Here is a 17,196-nt window from a genome sequence, read left to right on the forward strand (position 1 = left end):
ACACATGCTATAAATATACATACACATACACCAAAAAAAGAATTATGAGAACTCCAAAAAGACAAAAACACTCACTGCAACATGCACTAAGCTCATTCAAGGGCATTAGAGAATAACTGATGTTGGAAGGAGCTCTGCCCCCTGAGTAAGTATAAGAAAGCTGCAATGAGATCTGTAGGGGATACAAGCCACCCCACACGAAGTCAGGAAACAAACCAGTAATGTTTCCTTACCAGTCAAAGACACAAACAGAGGAGAATAGCTGGGAGTGGAGTCAAAATTGAACAGAATGGAGAAAAACAGAGATAAAATAAAAAGTCTAAATGAAAGTAGGGAAAAGAAACAAAGCCAGGGAGTCTCAGAAAGCAAGGAGTTCTATTTTTTCTAACATTACACCAAAAGATAAGCCAGAGAACTTTGCAAAGTCAAAAATGCTAACTAGAGAGCAAATAAATCCAAATATTTTGACTACATACTCCAGCCTCAAGAAAGTGGAGTATAGCTCTCAACTCCTTAACTGTAGGCTGAGTGTAGTGACTCCTAAAATGTGCAATACAGAAAGGATGTAAAAGAGTATATTTACAGTAGAGAAACTCAATAAAAATTATCTCAACTAGGTGATCAAGGTTAGCATTCCAAATAATAAATCAGTATGAAACACTGTCACTTTGGTACGATATGATGAAATGACACTTTATGATCTTCCTCTGGCAATCCATCACTCAGTCGAAAATCCAGAGAACACAGGACAAATCCCAACTGGTAAATATTCTACAAAATACCAGACCAGTACTCCTCAAAACTGAAGGTTATCAAAAACAAGATAAGTCTAAGAGACTCCATAGCCAAGAAGAGTTTAACATGACAAAACACCTAAGTGTAATGTGATATCCCAGGTGGAATTCTAGAAAAGTAAAATGTTAAGTAAAAAACTGAAGGGATCTAAGTAAAGTGGGGGCTTTAGTTAATAATGCATTGATGTTGTGTCACTTAATGTGATAAGTATAACATAGTAACATAAAGGTCAATGATAGGAGAAACCAGTGAAAAGCATATGGGAATTCTTTGTGTTATATTCATAAATTTTCAGTAAAACTAAATGGATTGTAAAACAAAATATTTATCTTTTTAAAAAGTTATCTGAACCAAATCTCTTTGAAAAGTTTACAAAAACCAAACTCAAATATTGGCAAGCCTGAGCCATAAAATATATCCTAACAAATTTGAAAGAGTAGAAATCATATGATGTGTGCTCTCACACCACAATGAGACTAAGCTAGAAATCAGGAACAGACACATAGCTGGAATTCCCAAATACTTGAAGATTATACAACATACTTCCAAAAACAAAACGAGTCAAAGAAGAAACCTCAAGAGAAATTCTTTTAAATCCTGAACTAAACAAAAATGAAAACACAGCTTATCAAAATTTGTGGGATCCAGTAAACACAGTGCTCAGAGAGAAATGTATAGTATTGAATATGTACATTAGATAAGAAGAAAGATCAAGAATCAGTCTAAGCTTCCATCTAGGAAGCTAGAAAAAGAAGAGAAAATAAAGTCCAAAGTATGAAGAAAAGTCATAAGGAAAAAGAGAGCAAAAATTAACGAAATTGAAAATAGAAAATGAATGTCAATGAAACAAAAAGCTGGTTCCTTGAAAAGATGAAATAAATCAATAAACCCATAGCTAGACTAAGATAAAAAAGAGAAAGGACACAAATTAGTGATAACAGAAATGAAAAAGAGGACATCACTATAGAGCTCTTAGAAATTAAGAAGATAATAAAAAAATACTGTGAACATCTCTAGGCCTACAGACCTGACAACTCTCATGAAATGGACTAATCCCTTGGAAGACACAGCGTGCCAAACTCAACAGGAAGAAAGAAATTGAATCGATAATTAAAACTTTTCCAAAATAAAAAGTACAAGGCCCAGATGGTTTTATGGTGAATTCTGTCAAATATAGAATGTCAGCCTCAATAAACCTAGCAGGCCAACAATCAAGCAGAAAGCATCTGTTTGGGATCAGAGAATTAACTTGGGGCACACGGATTTGGGTAGCAACCCAGTGTCCCAATAGAAGTAAAAGTTGGGGGCTTTTAACGGCAAAGAAGATAAATGTGCATTAAAAAGAATTTTAATTGGAGTTAAAGATGGAGGTTAGCCTTGGCTAAACATGATTGATTGCTAAGACTATTACTAGAGGGAGGTAGAAGTCCATTACTTAGGCAAATTGCAAGTATTCTTGCAGAGTTCTTGGAATATTTGTGATTTGCTTGTTTCAATAGCTCCTAGTTCCACCAGATAAGGACTCATTAATGCTCTCTCAGCTCCATTTTCAAACTCATTGACATAAGTGACTTCATTTTATACCACATTTCATAATAAGAAAGAAATTCTACCACTTCTGTATTCTCTTTCAGAAGATAGAAGTAGAGGGAATACTAACTCATTCTATGAGTCCAGCATTACACTAACACTAAAAGCAGACAGAGATATTTAAGAAAACTAGGCCAATATCTCTCTCAAGTGCAAAAATCTTCAACAATATATAAAAAGAATTAGAAACCATGACCAAACAAGATTTATCTTAGGTATTCCACGTTGGTTCAACATTTGAAAATCAACTAATGTCATCTATCACATCAACAGGCAAAAAAGAAAAAAACATGAAAGGATTTGACAAAATCCAATACCCATTCATGATAAAACCTTAGAAAACTAGAAACAAATGCTGAGCATTATACGGCATCAGTTCAGTTCAGTTCAGTCGCTCAGTCGTATCCAACTCTTTGCAACCCCATGAATCGCAGCACGCCAGGCCTCCTTGTCCATCACTAACTCCCGGAGTTCACTCAGACTCATGACCATTGAGTCAGTGATGCCATCCAGCCATCTCATCCTCTGTCTTCCCCTTCTCCTCCTGCCCCCAATCCCTCCCAGCATCAGAGTCTTTTCCAATGAGTCAACTCTTCACATGAGGTGGCCAAAGTACTGGAGTTTCAGCTTTAGCATCATTCCTTCCAAAGAAATCCCAGGGCTGATCTCCTTCAGAATGGACTGGTTGGATCTCCTTGCAGTCCAAGGGACTCTCAAGAGTCTTCTCCAACACCACAGTTCAAAAGCATCAATTTTTCAGTGCTCAGCCTTCTTCGCAGTCCAACTCTCACATCCATACATGACCACTGGAAAAACCATACCCTTGACTAGACAGACTTTTGTTGGCAAAGTAATGTCTCTGCTTTTGAATATGCTATCTAGGTTGGTCATAACTTTCCTTCCAAGGAGAAGTGTCTTAATTTCATGGCTGCAGTCACCATCTGCAGTGGCTTTGGAGCCCAGAAAAATAAAGTCTGACACTGTTTCCACTGTTTCCCCATCTATTTCTCATGAAGTGATGAGACCAGATGCCATGATCTTCGTTTTCTGAATGTTGAGCTTTAAGCCAACTTTTTCACTCTCCTCTTTCACTTTCATCAAGAGGCTTTTTAGTTCCTCTTCACTTTCTGCCATAAGGGTGGTGTCATCTGCATATTATATTATTATCTGTTATTGATATTTCTCCCGGCAATCTTGATTCCAGCTTGTGCTTCTTCCAGCCCAGCCTTTCTCATGATGTACTCTGCATACAAGTTAAATAAGCAGGGTGACAATATACAGCCTTGACATACTCCTTTTCCTATTTGGAACCAGTCTGTTGTTCCATGTCCAGTTCTAACCGTTGCTTCCTGACCTGCATATAGGTTTCTCAAGAGGCAGGTCAGGTGGTCTGGTGTTCCCATCTGTTTCAGAATTTTCCACAGTTTACTGTGATCCACACAGTCAAAGGCTTTGGCATAGTCAATAAAGCAGAAAGAGATGCTTTTCTGAAACTCTCTTGCTTTTTCGATGATCCAGCGGATGTTGGCAATTTGATCTCTGGTTCCTCGGCCTTTTTAAAACCAGCTTGAACATCTGGAAGTTCACAGTTCATGTACTGCTGAAGCCTGGCTTGGAGAATTTTGAGCATGACTTTACTAGCGTGTGAGATGAGTGCAATTGTGCGGTAGTTTGAGCATTCTTTGGCACTGCCTTTCTTTGGGATTGGAATGAAAACTGACGTTTTCCAGTCCTGTGGCCACTGCTGAGTTTTCCAAATTTGCTGGCATATTGAGTGCAGCACTTTCACAGCATCATCTTTCTGGATTCGAAATAGTTCAACTGGAATTCCATCACCTCCACTAGCTTTGTTCATAGTGATGCTTTCTAAGGCCCACTTGACTTCACACTCCCGGATGTCTGGCTCTAGGTGAGTGATCACACCATCATGTTTATCTTGGTCATGAAGATCTTTTTTGTACAGTTCTTCTGTATATTCTTGCCACCTCTTCTTAATATCTTCTGCTTCTGTTAGGTCCATACCGTTTTTGTCCTTTATCGAGCCCATCTTTGCATGAAATGTTCTCTTGGTATCTCTAATTTTCTTGAAGAGATCTCTAGTCTTTCCCATTCTGTTGTTTTCCTCTATTTCTTTGCATTGATCGCTGAGGAAAGCTTTCTTATCTCTTCTTGCTATTCTTTGGAACTCTGCATTCAGATGCTTATATCTTTCCTTTTCTCCTTTGCTTTTGGCTTCTCTTCTTTTCACAGCTATTTGTAAGGCCTCCTCAGACAGCCATTTTGCTTTTTTGCATTTCTTTTCCATGGGGATTATATGGCATGAGTTCAGTTCAGTTCAGTCACTCAGTCGTGTCCAACTCTTTGAGACCCCATGAATCTCAGCACACCAGGCCTCCCTGTCCATCATGAGCTCCTGGATTTCACTCAAACTCATGTCCATCGAGTTGGTGATGCCATCCAGCCATCTCATCCTCTGTCGTCCCCTTCTCCTCCTGCCCCCAATCCCTCCCACCATCAGAGTCTTTTCCAATGAGTCAACTCTTCGCATGAGGTGGCCAAAGTACTGGAGTTTCAGCTTTAGCATCATTCCTTCCAAAGAAATCCCAGGGCTGATCTCCTTCAGAATGGACTGGTTGGATCTCCTTGCAGTCCAAGGGACTCTCAAGAGTCTTCTCCAACAGAGAAATACAAATTAAAACAAGGAGATACCATTGGCCATCTATTCCAAAATCTAGTAGCCAAAAACTTCTCAAATTTGATAAAAAGATAGGAATCTACACATGCTAGAGACTTAATTAACTCAAAAGATAAACACAGAAAGAATTCATTACGGACTGAGTTTGGAGAAGGAAATGGCAACCCACTCCAGTATCTTGCCTAGAGAATTCCATGGATGCAGGAGCGTGGTGGGCTACAGTCCATGGAGTTGCAAAGAGTCAGGCATGATTTAGCAATTAAATGACGACAATGATGGAATGAGTTGATCAAATGGGATGCTGTAATTTGATGTGTCCAGAACTTTCTTTGCTATTTATATAGTCTCAAGTATGCTTCTAACCCATAATTATAAGGATGGGGATCATCTATCTAAGAATTAAAAGACTTGAGGGTTTTGAGCCAAATTCTCATATTTCATCCATAGAAATCACTTCTATTTTTGAGACAATATTAGATGCTCAAAATCTGTTTAGCACTGAATTGAAAAGACATTGATTTCCTCAAGTTTAAAGAGCTTCTGTATAGATTTATATTGAGTATCCATGTACCTTCAGAAAAGGAAAGAAAGTCCCATAGACAATAGATTTTCTCAAATTACTGTGCTGTAGATCTCTATGAACAGCAGTGTATGAAAAGTAAATTTAATTTAAGTCTTTAGATTAAAAGTGGTCACTGTCCTACTCCACTGACTATAGCACCACCCGGGGAGCTGTTCCCCTTCTGATTCACTCAGTAAGGAGGAGATAGTGTGCAAGGGAGTATAAGTGTGTAATTAAGGTGATGAGGGATTCTGGAAACCATCTAGTATGTGGAATATTTCAAGAATATCTTTAGTTTGGGAAATTGAAGGCATTCTTGGTAAATGTATTCAACAATTTCCATAGTTAAATTAAATCAGGAACATACTTATGCTTTGCTTTATTTGTTTTACAATAAGTAGAAATTTATAGAGAGTTCAGATTTACAGGGAGGTAAATTTCAATTTAGTTCTAACAATTATAACTGTGGGGTTCAGAGAAGAAAGAAAAGAATTATCTGTCTTTATGAGGAAATAGGAATTACTCATTTATTTATTCATTCATTCATCAAACATCTATGCACTCAGTGCTTATTATATACCAAGCATTATACTTGATGAGATAGATTCAGTAACAATGAAATCAATGCTATCTTCATTTTTAATATATCTTATAATTACTCAAGTGTTCTAAACCAGAATTATAGGTACACAGGAAACCCACTGAGCTTTTTATTGAAATTGTGTGTGTGTGTGTGTGTGTGTGTGTGTGTGAATGTGTAACCATGCATATATTTTAGAGAGGGGAAAGAAAAGCCATACCTCTCATCAGATTCTTACAAAGTGTCAATAGTTTAGCTGGGTTTCCCAAGCCTCCTTCTTATTTTAACATTCTCAGTTTAATATTATGAAATATCACAGCTAATATTCCTCTATTCTCTACCTTACCACTTTCTAAAACTACTCTTAAATACTGGCTAATATTCCAATTTTACGTTAATCTTAAAGGATAGAATGCATTCATTTAAATTGTGAAAATGCCACTCATTTACATGGTAAATTAACAAGTCACAGATTGAAAAGAACCAAGAGAGATATTTTCTTGTGTTTCCGTGTACGTAAAATGTTAAAATTAGACAAGCCTTCAAGATAATGCTGAGCAGAAAGGTATTACCCATCTCTGTATTTACATTTTTAAACATATATGTTCAAATGCATAAAGTCATATACGTGCACACATACAAATACATAAGAATGCATTTTGCAATATAAAATTTCATCCTAAAAATATAAAGGAAAGAAAAATTTGCAATTCAAAGAAGACCACACTATGTCTAGAAAATCAAAATTTGTAGGGTTATCTCCCTGGAAAGCAAGGGTAAAAAAGGAAAGATAATTGCATTGCAATTCAAGTTCCAAAGCACAAAACTCTATCTAGAAAATCACAGTCATCATGTGCATGAATAAAAATTTGCTATTGCTTGGAGACTGTGATTAAAAAAATAAAGTAATATCGGGGAGAATATTGGACCTGACAGTCCAAATACAGGAAAAAGTTAACTGATTCTTCTAACCTCTTAGGAGATAGCATCAAGGTTGAAAATGTGTTCCTTTGGTGACTTTTCCTAGAGAAAATAGAAAAAGGAAAGATTCTGGGGGAATATAACTTTAAGGAGGCCATGGAAATAAGCACTGGCCTATGTCTCTTGGGTCTAAAACCAATCAAGTCTGGCTTAATAAGAAACAGGCTTTTGAAAAATGTAATATTCTCTCTCTCTCTCTTTTTTTGGCCATGAGACATCTGTGTTTTTGCCACGAACAAATGCTTTTGTTATTTTAATCTAATAAGAGAAGAGGTAGAAAAGTAAGGGTGTCTAGAAAGGAAAGGGCCTGACCCTAATATATATGTTCTTATCAGATTATCATCACCCAATTTGCTAAGATTTAAACAACTAGAGAGACCAGGAGACATAACCCCAAAGATAGCAATTTCATGGACTTGCAAAGCGTATTTACAAGAAAGCAAAGGGTTTAAAGTTGTCTCCTAATGTTCCTTTGGGCTCACATTGACCCCATACCAAACCATGGCATTTGTGAGATCAGAGCCCAGCTTCCACCATACCCATGTCAAGGAGCCTACAACTCAACAAAGAAATCACAAAGAGGGAGATACTAGCACACTGGATGCCACGGTCATGTTTTATGAACTAACAGAAACAGAACAGCGTGCAGGTGTGTGTCAAATCAGTATACATACTACCAGACAAATTCACTGTATGATACTGGACGAGGTACCTAATGCTTCTGCGTCTCTGTTCCCTCTTCTGCAAGACTGTGATGTGAAGATTTCAGTCCTGTGTTTCATAATGTGTTCTTCCAGATGATCATTGCAATCGTTATAATTACCCAGGTTTGGGGAGGGGGGCAGTGATTAGAGTACAATACATATAAAAATGCAAAATTCTGCATCTCATTCCAGACTTAAGTCAGAATCTTTCAGGTTAGGATTGTTTTTTCAGGTTAAGAAACTGCATTTTAACAAATTCCTCTCGTGATTCTTAAACACACAAAGTATGAGAATGACTAATATAATACCTCCCATCTCTTTCATATGCACTTTTTTATTTTTAAGCATCAGTTCAGTTCAGTTGCTCAGTCACGTCTGACTCTTTGTGACCAATGGACTGCAGCACACCAGGCTTCCCTGTCCTTCACCAACTCCTGGAGCTTGCTCAAACTCATGTCCATTGAGTCAGTGATGCCATCCAACCATCTCATCCTGTCAGCCCCTCCTCCGGCCTTCAATCCTTCCCAGCATCTGGGTCTTTTCCAATCAGTCAGTTCTTCACATCAGGTGGCCAAAGTATTAAAGTTTCAGCTTCAGCATCAGTAACTCCAATGAATAATCAGGACTGATTTCCTTTAGGATTGCCTGGTTTAATCTCCTTGCAGTCCAAGGGACTCTCAAGAGTCTTCTCCAACACCACAGCTCAAAAGCATCGATTCTTTAGCGTTCAGCTTTCTTTATGGTCTAACTCTCACATTCGTACATGACTGCTGGAAAAACCATAGCTTTGACTAGATGGACTTTTGTTGGCCAAGTAATGAATCTGCTTTTTAATATGCTGTCTAGGTTGGTCATAGCTTTTCTTCCAAGGATCAAGTGTCCTTTAATTTCATGGCTGCAGTCACCATCTACAGTAATTTTGGAGCCCTAGAAAATAAAGTCTGTCACTGTTTCAACTGTTTCCCTATCTATTTGTACCTGACCTGCCTCTTGAGAAACCTGTATGCAGGTCAGGAAGTGACAGTTAGAACTGGACATGGAACAACAGACTGGTTCCAAATAGGAAAAGGAGTACGTCAAGGCTGAATATTGTCACCCTGCTTATTTAACTTCTTTGCAGAGTACATCATGAGAAACGCTGGGCTGGATGAAGCACAACCCAGAATCAAGAATGCTGGGAGAAATATCAATAACCTCGAATGTGCAGATGACACCACCATTATGGCAGAAAGTGAAGACAAACTAAAGAGCCTCTTGATGAAAGTGAAAGAGGAGAGTGAAAAAGTTGGCTTAAAGCTCAACATTCAGAAAACTAAGATCATGACATCCAGTCCCATCACTTCATGGCAAATAGAAGGGAAAACAGTGTAAACAGTGTCAGACTTTATTTTGGGGGCTCCAAAATCACTGCAGATGGTGATTGCAGCCATGAAATTAAAAGATGCTTACTCCTTGGAAGGAAAGTTATGACCAACCTAGACAGCATTATTAAAAAGCAGAGACATCATTTCGTCAACAGAGGTCTGTCTAGTCAAGGCTATGCTTTTTCCAGTGGTCATGTATGGATGTGAGAGTTGGACTGTGAAGAAAGCTGAGCACCAAAGAATCGAGCTGTGGTGTTGGAGAAGACTCTTGAAAGTCCCTTAGACTGCCAGGAGATCCAACCAGTCCATCCTAAAGGAGAGCAGTCCTGGCTGTTCATTGGAAGGACTGATGTTGAAACTGAAACTCCAATACTTTGGTCACCTGATGCGAAGAGCTGACTCATTTGAAAAGACCCTGATGCTGGGAAAGATTGAGGGCAGGAGGAGAAGGGGACGACAGAGGATGAGACGGTTGGATGGTATCACAGACTCAATGGACATGGTTTTGGGGGGACTCCGGGAGTCGGTGATGGACAGGGAGGCCTGGCGTGCTGTGGTTCACAGGGTCGAAAAGAGTCGGACACGACTGACTGAGCTGAACTCATGGGACTGTGTACCATGATCTTAGTGTTTTGAATGTTGAGTTTTAAGCCAACTTTTTCACTCTCCTGTTTCACTTTCATCAAGAGGCTCTTTAGTTCCTTTTCTCTTTCTACCATAAGCATAGTGTCATCTGCTTCTCTGAGGACATTGATATTTCTCCCAGTAAGCTTCATTCCAGCTTGAGCTTCATCCAACTTGTGCTTATGATTCCAGCCTGTACTTATATTTTTAAGCATAAATCCCAGTATTTTATTTTGTTATTTTGAAGGGCTTTTTGGAGAATAATTGCTTCACAATGTTATGTTCATTTCTGCTATACAACAACATGAATCAGCTATAAGTATAAATGTATGCACCTTTCAGGGAATTACAGTTCTCATTTTCAGTTCTTGAGGAGTGGACAATTCTCAGCTAAGGGAAAGCAGAGTCCATTTAAATAGCAGAGCTGGTTTGAATGAGTTTCCCCCATCTCCTAAGTTCTATTTTTCATAGTTCCACAGGCTCAGTTCTTCTTCTTGTCTTGCTCTCTTTGTAATAAACATTATTATACAATGTTCATCAGAGACAGGATTTCTTTGGAGCTGTTGATCATTTTAGCAATGGGTAAGTGTCCAACAGAAACCAGTTTGGGCTTGAAGAGGTGAAAAATTGTTTTGCAAAGAAATCTTACTCATGCAGGGAACATTTAATCTCGATAGGATGTTTATCAAGGCTTCCCAAGTGGCACAGTGGTAAAGAATCTGCCTGCCAATACAAGAGATGCAAGAGATGTGAGTTTGATCCCTGAGTCAGGAAGACCCCCTGGAGTAGGAAATGGCAACCAACTCTAGTATTCTTGCCTGGAGAATCCCATGGACGGAGGAACCTGGTGGGCTACAGGGTCAGACATGACAGCACCCATGCCACACTGCTAGGATATTTATAAGTCTATTAACTCTTCAGTTAGTTTGAATTCTGGAAGATTTCAAAGACAAAATTTTCAGACTCTTTTTGTACCTTCTTTCCGTGGGGAGATGTTCTGTCAAAGCAGAGCCTTGTTATTCTATTCCTTAACCACTATGGTACCAATAAAACATTTGCTGCTGTGTTTTATTGGTAAACCCAGTTTTTATTTTTACAGTTAACAAAAGTCACTATTAAATTTGTCCCATATGGCCAAACACTGTTTTAGATCTCTTTATATTGCCCAATATCTATGTTAGTTACCCAATAAATATTTGTTCCTGTGTTCCTTTCTTCCCATCATTGAAAAATCATAAGCTAGTTAGATTTTTTCAATTCTCAATTGTATTATTGCAGAAGTTCCATAACTAAATTCTGCCAATCTTATTTCTTTATGTTTTAGAACAGATACATCTTGCTAAAATAATTCTTTATTCAACTACCTTCAGTGATATTGTCAGTCACATTATGTCTAACCTCCTTATCTGGAGCACAACACTCTCCATAATCATGTTGGAACATACTTCCTTAGTTACTTTTGTGAAGTTGACCTCTAGAAAGCAAGGAGTGGGTTTTGTGGCTAACCAAGGAAATGTGCTTTAGGGAAGATTTGATGTAAGTTTTGGCATAATGAGTGGTTGATACTTGGGGAAGTCAGTGTGGCCTAGGGGAAGGGGACACAATCTAGATATTCTCTTTCCTGTCATCTCATCACCCAGCTTTGTGCCTGTGGAAAAGTCCCTTAACCACATGGCACCTGCATTTCCTTGCCTTTAAAATGGAGGTAAATATGCTAGATTCCAATCTTCTCAAATGGATTGATTGTCAATGAGATAAAAGATACAGCTGTTACTTTCAAATGTGCTGAAACAAAAAGGTATTTAATTTAACACTTTCTGCTGCTGCTGCTGCTAAGTCACTTCAGTCGTGTCCGACTCTGTGCGACCCCATAGACGGTAGCCCACTAGGCTCCTCTGTCCCTGGGATTCTCCAGGCAAGAACACTGGAGTGGATTGCCATTTCCTTCTCCAATGCATGAAGGTGAAAAGTGAAAGTGAAGTCACTCAGTTGTGCCCGACTCTTAGTGACCCCATGGACTGCAGCCTACCAGTCTCCTCTGACCATGGGATTTTCCAGGCAAGAGTACTGGAGTGGGTTGCCATTGCAGAGTGTCTAAATAGGACATCTTAACATTAACAAAGCCAAAACCATTGGCTGAAATATTTCTCAATGGTTTGATAGGCTCAAATACTTGCTATGCTTTCCTTGTCTTTTCTATCCATTTTGAGTAATTCTCATAATTTCCACCTCTGAGAACATCTTTAGTTTCTCTTTTCTGGAAGATAGTTTTATTGAATAAAGGATTTGCTTTGATGGTCTTTGACTTTCAACACCTGAAAAATGTGCCTCTTCCTTCTCTACTCCATGCTTTTAGATGAGAAATGCACTGCCACTCAAATTGAAGTCTCCCTGAAATCAATGTGTCACTTCTCTCTGGTCGCTTTTAACATTTTTCCTTTGTGTTTGGTTTCAGAAGTTGAATTATGATGCTATGAAAAGTAGATCTTTTGTTCTCATATCCTTGAGTCTCTATTCACACTTTTTTGGTCTAGTTTCCCTCTGTTGTTCAGATTGTGAATTCTATTGATCTGTCCTCACATTTACCGATTCTATCTTCTCTCATCTCCACTCTACTGTCAAGCACTGTACTGTCAAGTTTCTCTAAGTTTTTACATACTTTCAATATCTGATTTATCTCAATGTTATCTTCCATTGATTGTTTTTCTTTTATTTCATTTAAGCTTTGTTTTTCCTAGTTCCACGTAGGACAAGTGACTTTACAGTATATCTTGAATGTTAAAATAGAAGCTAATTGACACTTTATTCTAATTAATTCCCATTTCAGTGGGCAAAGAATCTTGTTTCTGCTATCTGTATTTGTCAACCTGGAAAAGTTAAATAACTTCCCCATGTCTCAGTTCCCTCTTTTGAAAAACAGTAATAGTTTCTTGCCGGGAGCCAGTGAGGCATTCCACTCGTGACAAAGGTCATGAGGGAGGAGGCTCGGCATACGCAAAGGTGGGATCGAGCCTCAGGAGTCCTCCCGGATATTCTCGAGCATCTACCGCCAAAAAACCAGAGTCTGCCTACTTTATTGCTTTGTGCTCTCACCTCTAACTTTACTGGGGGCTGTGCCCCACCACTATCTCGCTCTCTCTGACAAAGAGTTAACTTACAGCTCCAATTAATAAAAGTTCCTGGGCAATTAGGAGTGTTTAAATCCAAACCCCTCAGATGGCTCTCTAACTCACCTGACAAGTTTACCTGGACTCCTACAGCTATGTATACGATTGTTTACAGTCTCCCAGGCTCGAGAGGCACGGGAAGCTTAAGATATTCAAATAACTTAGAGCCTCTCAGAGAGTTAGAAACTGTCAGAATAAAACTAGTAAAAGATTTCATTGATGAACCAATGCTTGTTGCCAAGTTTTCACATCCCCTGAATTGTATCCTTGAATGTGTATTAATTAATATAGTTGGTATGTAGAAAAAATAAGTAGTGGCTTTGGTGTTAGTAACTTTAGACGCTTAAGGTAATAAATTCTTTCCTTTGTTGTAAACCCATTACACATCCGCCCTATAGGAATGCAATTTTATCTTCGGAAGATGGCGCCAAACCTTAAAATAATTACTCTTAGAGAAAATAAGTCTTTGTTGATAAGTCCTTGTCAAGAGTCATAAAATGTTAATAAGCCTTCTGGCCAGAAGATGATGTAAATCACCTAAACCATTTGTATACGATAAATTTGCAGGAAAGAAACCCTGGTTTTTGATAAGGATCAAAGACTGCTGACTTTGCATCCCCTATTATCCTCTATGTGTAACTTAGGGTATATAAGCCCCTGTTGAAAATAAAGCTACGGGCCTTGCTCACCAACACTTGGTCTCCCCATGTCATTTTTCTCCTCAATTTCCAGCTGAGTCTCCATCTGGAGCACGGATATCCTCTGCAACCATTTATCTGCCTGGGCTTCTAAGACCCACTCGAGAAGGTGTCTAAGGTGGGGCACCTTCCGCTATTCGAGAGGGTGCCTGCAGCCTCCGTGGTCAGAGCTAACCTGGTGTCACGGGTTATATTGATTTTCCGCATAAACCAAGCTACTCAGCTTCTTTTCTCCACTGAATTTTCCTACTGAGCTATCCTCATTCTATTATTCTTTATATCTTTGATGAATAAATAAATAAATAAATAGTCGTCGACGCCATCTCCCCTTCAAATACCCTGGACCAGCCCGGGCTGGACCCCGGCAATTTCTACTCATAGAATTACTGTTAGAATAAAAATTGTTGAAACAGTGCTAAGAACATGATAAAGGAATGCTCAATAATATCTGATATTATCATTTTCATCAACTGTCACATTAACTCTAAATTCCTATGCTTGACTTTTAAAAATTCTGGTTAAGGGGACTTCCTGGTGGTCCAGTGGTTAAGACTTCATGCTTCCAGTGCAGAGGGTGCAGATTCAATCCTTGGGTAGGGGAACTAAGATTCCACATGTCACAGAGTGCGGTTAAAAAAAGAAACTCGAGGTGAAGTTATGTCATGTGTCTCCCAAAGTTGGTCAAAAGGCATGTTCATTATCTTTCCCTGAGAAAAAGAAGTCTCATTTATTCTCTCTACATACATTCTTCTGGAATTCTCTTTTCTTGTGCCAGTTTATTCTAACGACATTCCTCTTCCGATTGATGATAATGTTATTCACTGAATGTTTGTGTATCCCCCATCCCCACCAGATTTGCAAGCTGAAGCTTGAATTCCCATGGTAATAGTGTTTGGAGGTAGGTTGGGAGGTAATTAAGTTCGGTGAGGTGATGCCATCATGATGAGATTAGTGCCTGTGTAAGGAGTTGAGAGACAAGGGCCTCCCTCTCTCTCCCACCAGACACAAGTAAGTGCACAGCAAGAAGGCAGGTGTCTACAAGCCAGGAATCAGATCTCATCAGATACCAAATATGCTGGTACTTTGATCTTGGGCTTCTCAGGCTCTAGAACTATGAGAAATAAATATCTGTTGTTTAAGTCAAGCAATTTGTGGTATTTTGTCGTAGCAGTCTGAGCAGATTAAGACAGATAGCTATTCAAATTAAAAAGTGTTATTTAAAAGCCCTTGCATTGACTAAATGTTTTCCCACTCTGTCATATCACTATGAACACCACACAAATTACTTATGCTATAAATGATTATATTATCTAGCTATAAACACTTAATTTTTTATGATTATTAGTCTTGTCTTCCAAATTGGTTATAAATTCCTTAAAACATAACCCTGTGCTGTATTTATGTGTGGAACTCTGTGTGTGATTGTGTGTCTTTCACATTAACTTTTAAATTAAGGCAGTGATGGGCTGAAGAATCCATAGAGCATGGTCAATACAGAAGAAGTGTCTTCCTGGACCAGAAATGTGGATGAGAAATAATCTCCCTTAATAATCCATAGCCCTAGGCTTTTCTTCTCATGGGTCCACCCTAAAGCCAGAATGGTCTCATATCAAGGTCCTTAACTACATCTCCATCTACAAAGATTTTATTTCCAAATAAGGTCACAATCACAGGAACTAGAAATGAGAACTTGGACATACATATCATTTTGGAGAACCTGCTATCTAGATACATGATTTTTTTAAAGAAGCTTTTATCATATTTACATAATCGTATCTCTTCCTCGCTCTGTCTTCTCTCTTTCCTGCCAAGTATATGGGTAAACCATTTAAAAATTATTTACGGACATAATGCCTCTTCACTCCTAAATATTTCAGCATGTATTCCTCGGAAACAAAAATAAACTTTACATCACCCAGAAATCTAATCAAATTCAGGAAATCAACAATATAAAGTCCATATTTGAATTTCGCCAATTGTCCAGTGATGCTCTTTTTAACAATATTGTTTTTCCTCTTGACCTAAGATTAAGCCCATGGTCATGTATTGTGTACTCTTGCCTGGAAAATCCCATGGATGGAGCAGCCTGGTAGGCTGCAGTCCATGGGGTCACTCAGAGTCGGACACGACTGAGCGACTTCACTTTCACTTTTCACCTTCATGCATTGGAGAAGGAAATGGCAACCCACTCCAGTGTTCTTGCCTGGAGAATCCCAGGGACGGGGGAGCCTGGTGAGCTGCCGTCTATGGGGTCGCACAGAGTCGGACACGACTGAAGCGACTTAGCAGCAGCAGCAGCATGTATTGTGTTCATTTCATGTATCTTTAGTTTCTTTTAATCTGGAACAGTTTGTCTTCCCTTGAATTTCATGATATTAATATTGTTTATGTATTTTGAATTTGGTTTGTTAAATGCATACAAGTTCAGAATTATCCAATTGTCTTGGTGCATTTCACTATGTATAAGTATGCAGTTACTTTCTTTATCCCTTTTCTTTTGTCTTAAAGACTATTTTGTATGACATTGCCATATCTGCATCAGCTTTCTTTTGGCTACCATTTGCCTCATATGTATTTTTCAATCCTTTTACATAGCATCATGTCCTATGCTTTCAGTGTATCTCTTTTACCTATTTTTCAAAAAAATATATAGGTAGCTAATGTATAAATTACTTTATTTATTTGGCTGCATTGGGTCTTAGTTGCAAAACTGAGATCTTTGTCTGGGTGAGCAGGCTCAGTAGTGGTGGCGTGGCTGAGTTGTCTCACAGCATGTGAGATCTTAGTTCCCCAATCAGGAACCTAACCTGCATCCTCTGCATTTAAAGGCAGATTCTTAACCACTGGACCACCAAGGAAGTCCCTTATCTATATATTTTTTTTAATTTTAAAATTTATTTTTTAAATTGAGGTATAGTTGATGTGGGTCTTCCCAGGTGGTTCTAGTGGTAAAGAATCTGCCTTGCCACTGCAGGAGACATAAGAGATGCAGGTTCGATCCCTGGATCAGGAAGATCCCCTGGAGGAGGGAATGGCAGCCCACTCCAGTATTCTTGCCTAGAGAATCCCATGGACAGAGGAGCCTGGTGGGCTACAGTCTATAGGGTTGCAAAGAGTCAGACATGATTAAAGTGACTTAGCACACATGCACTCATAGTTGATATTATGTAAGTTATAGGTGTATAGCACACTGATTCACAAATTCTAAAGGTTATACATAAACATATACTTATTATAAAATATTGGCTATACTTTCTGCACTGTGAAATATATCCTTGTAGTTTATTTCTTTTATATATTACAGTTTGCACCCTTAATCCCCTACTCCTATCTTTATCTATTTTAAACTTGTTATCATCACCATCATTATTAACAGCATCAGCAGCATTGTTTCTACATATAAACCAAGTGTTAATTTTAAAACATCTTTACTATT

Source organism: Bos indicus, chromosome 14, assembly GCF_029378745.1.
Source record: "Bos indicus isolate NIAB-ARS_2022 breed Sahiwal x Tharparkar chromosome 14, NIAB-ARS_B.indTharparkar_mat_pri_1.0, whole genome shotgun sequence".
Classification (NCBI taxonomy): Eukaryota; Metazoa; Chordata; class Mammalia; order Artiodactyla; family Bovidae; genus Bos; species Bos indicus.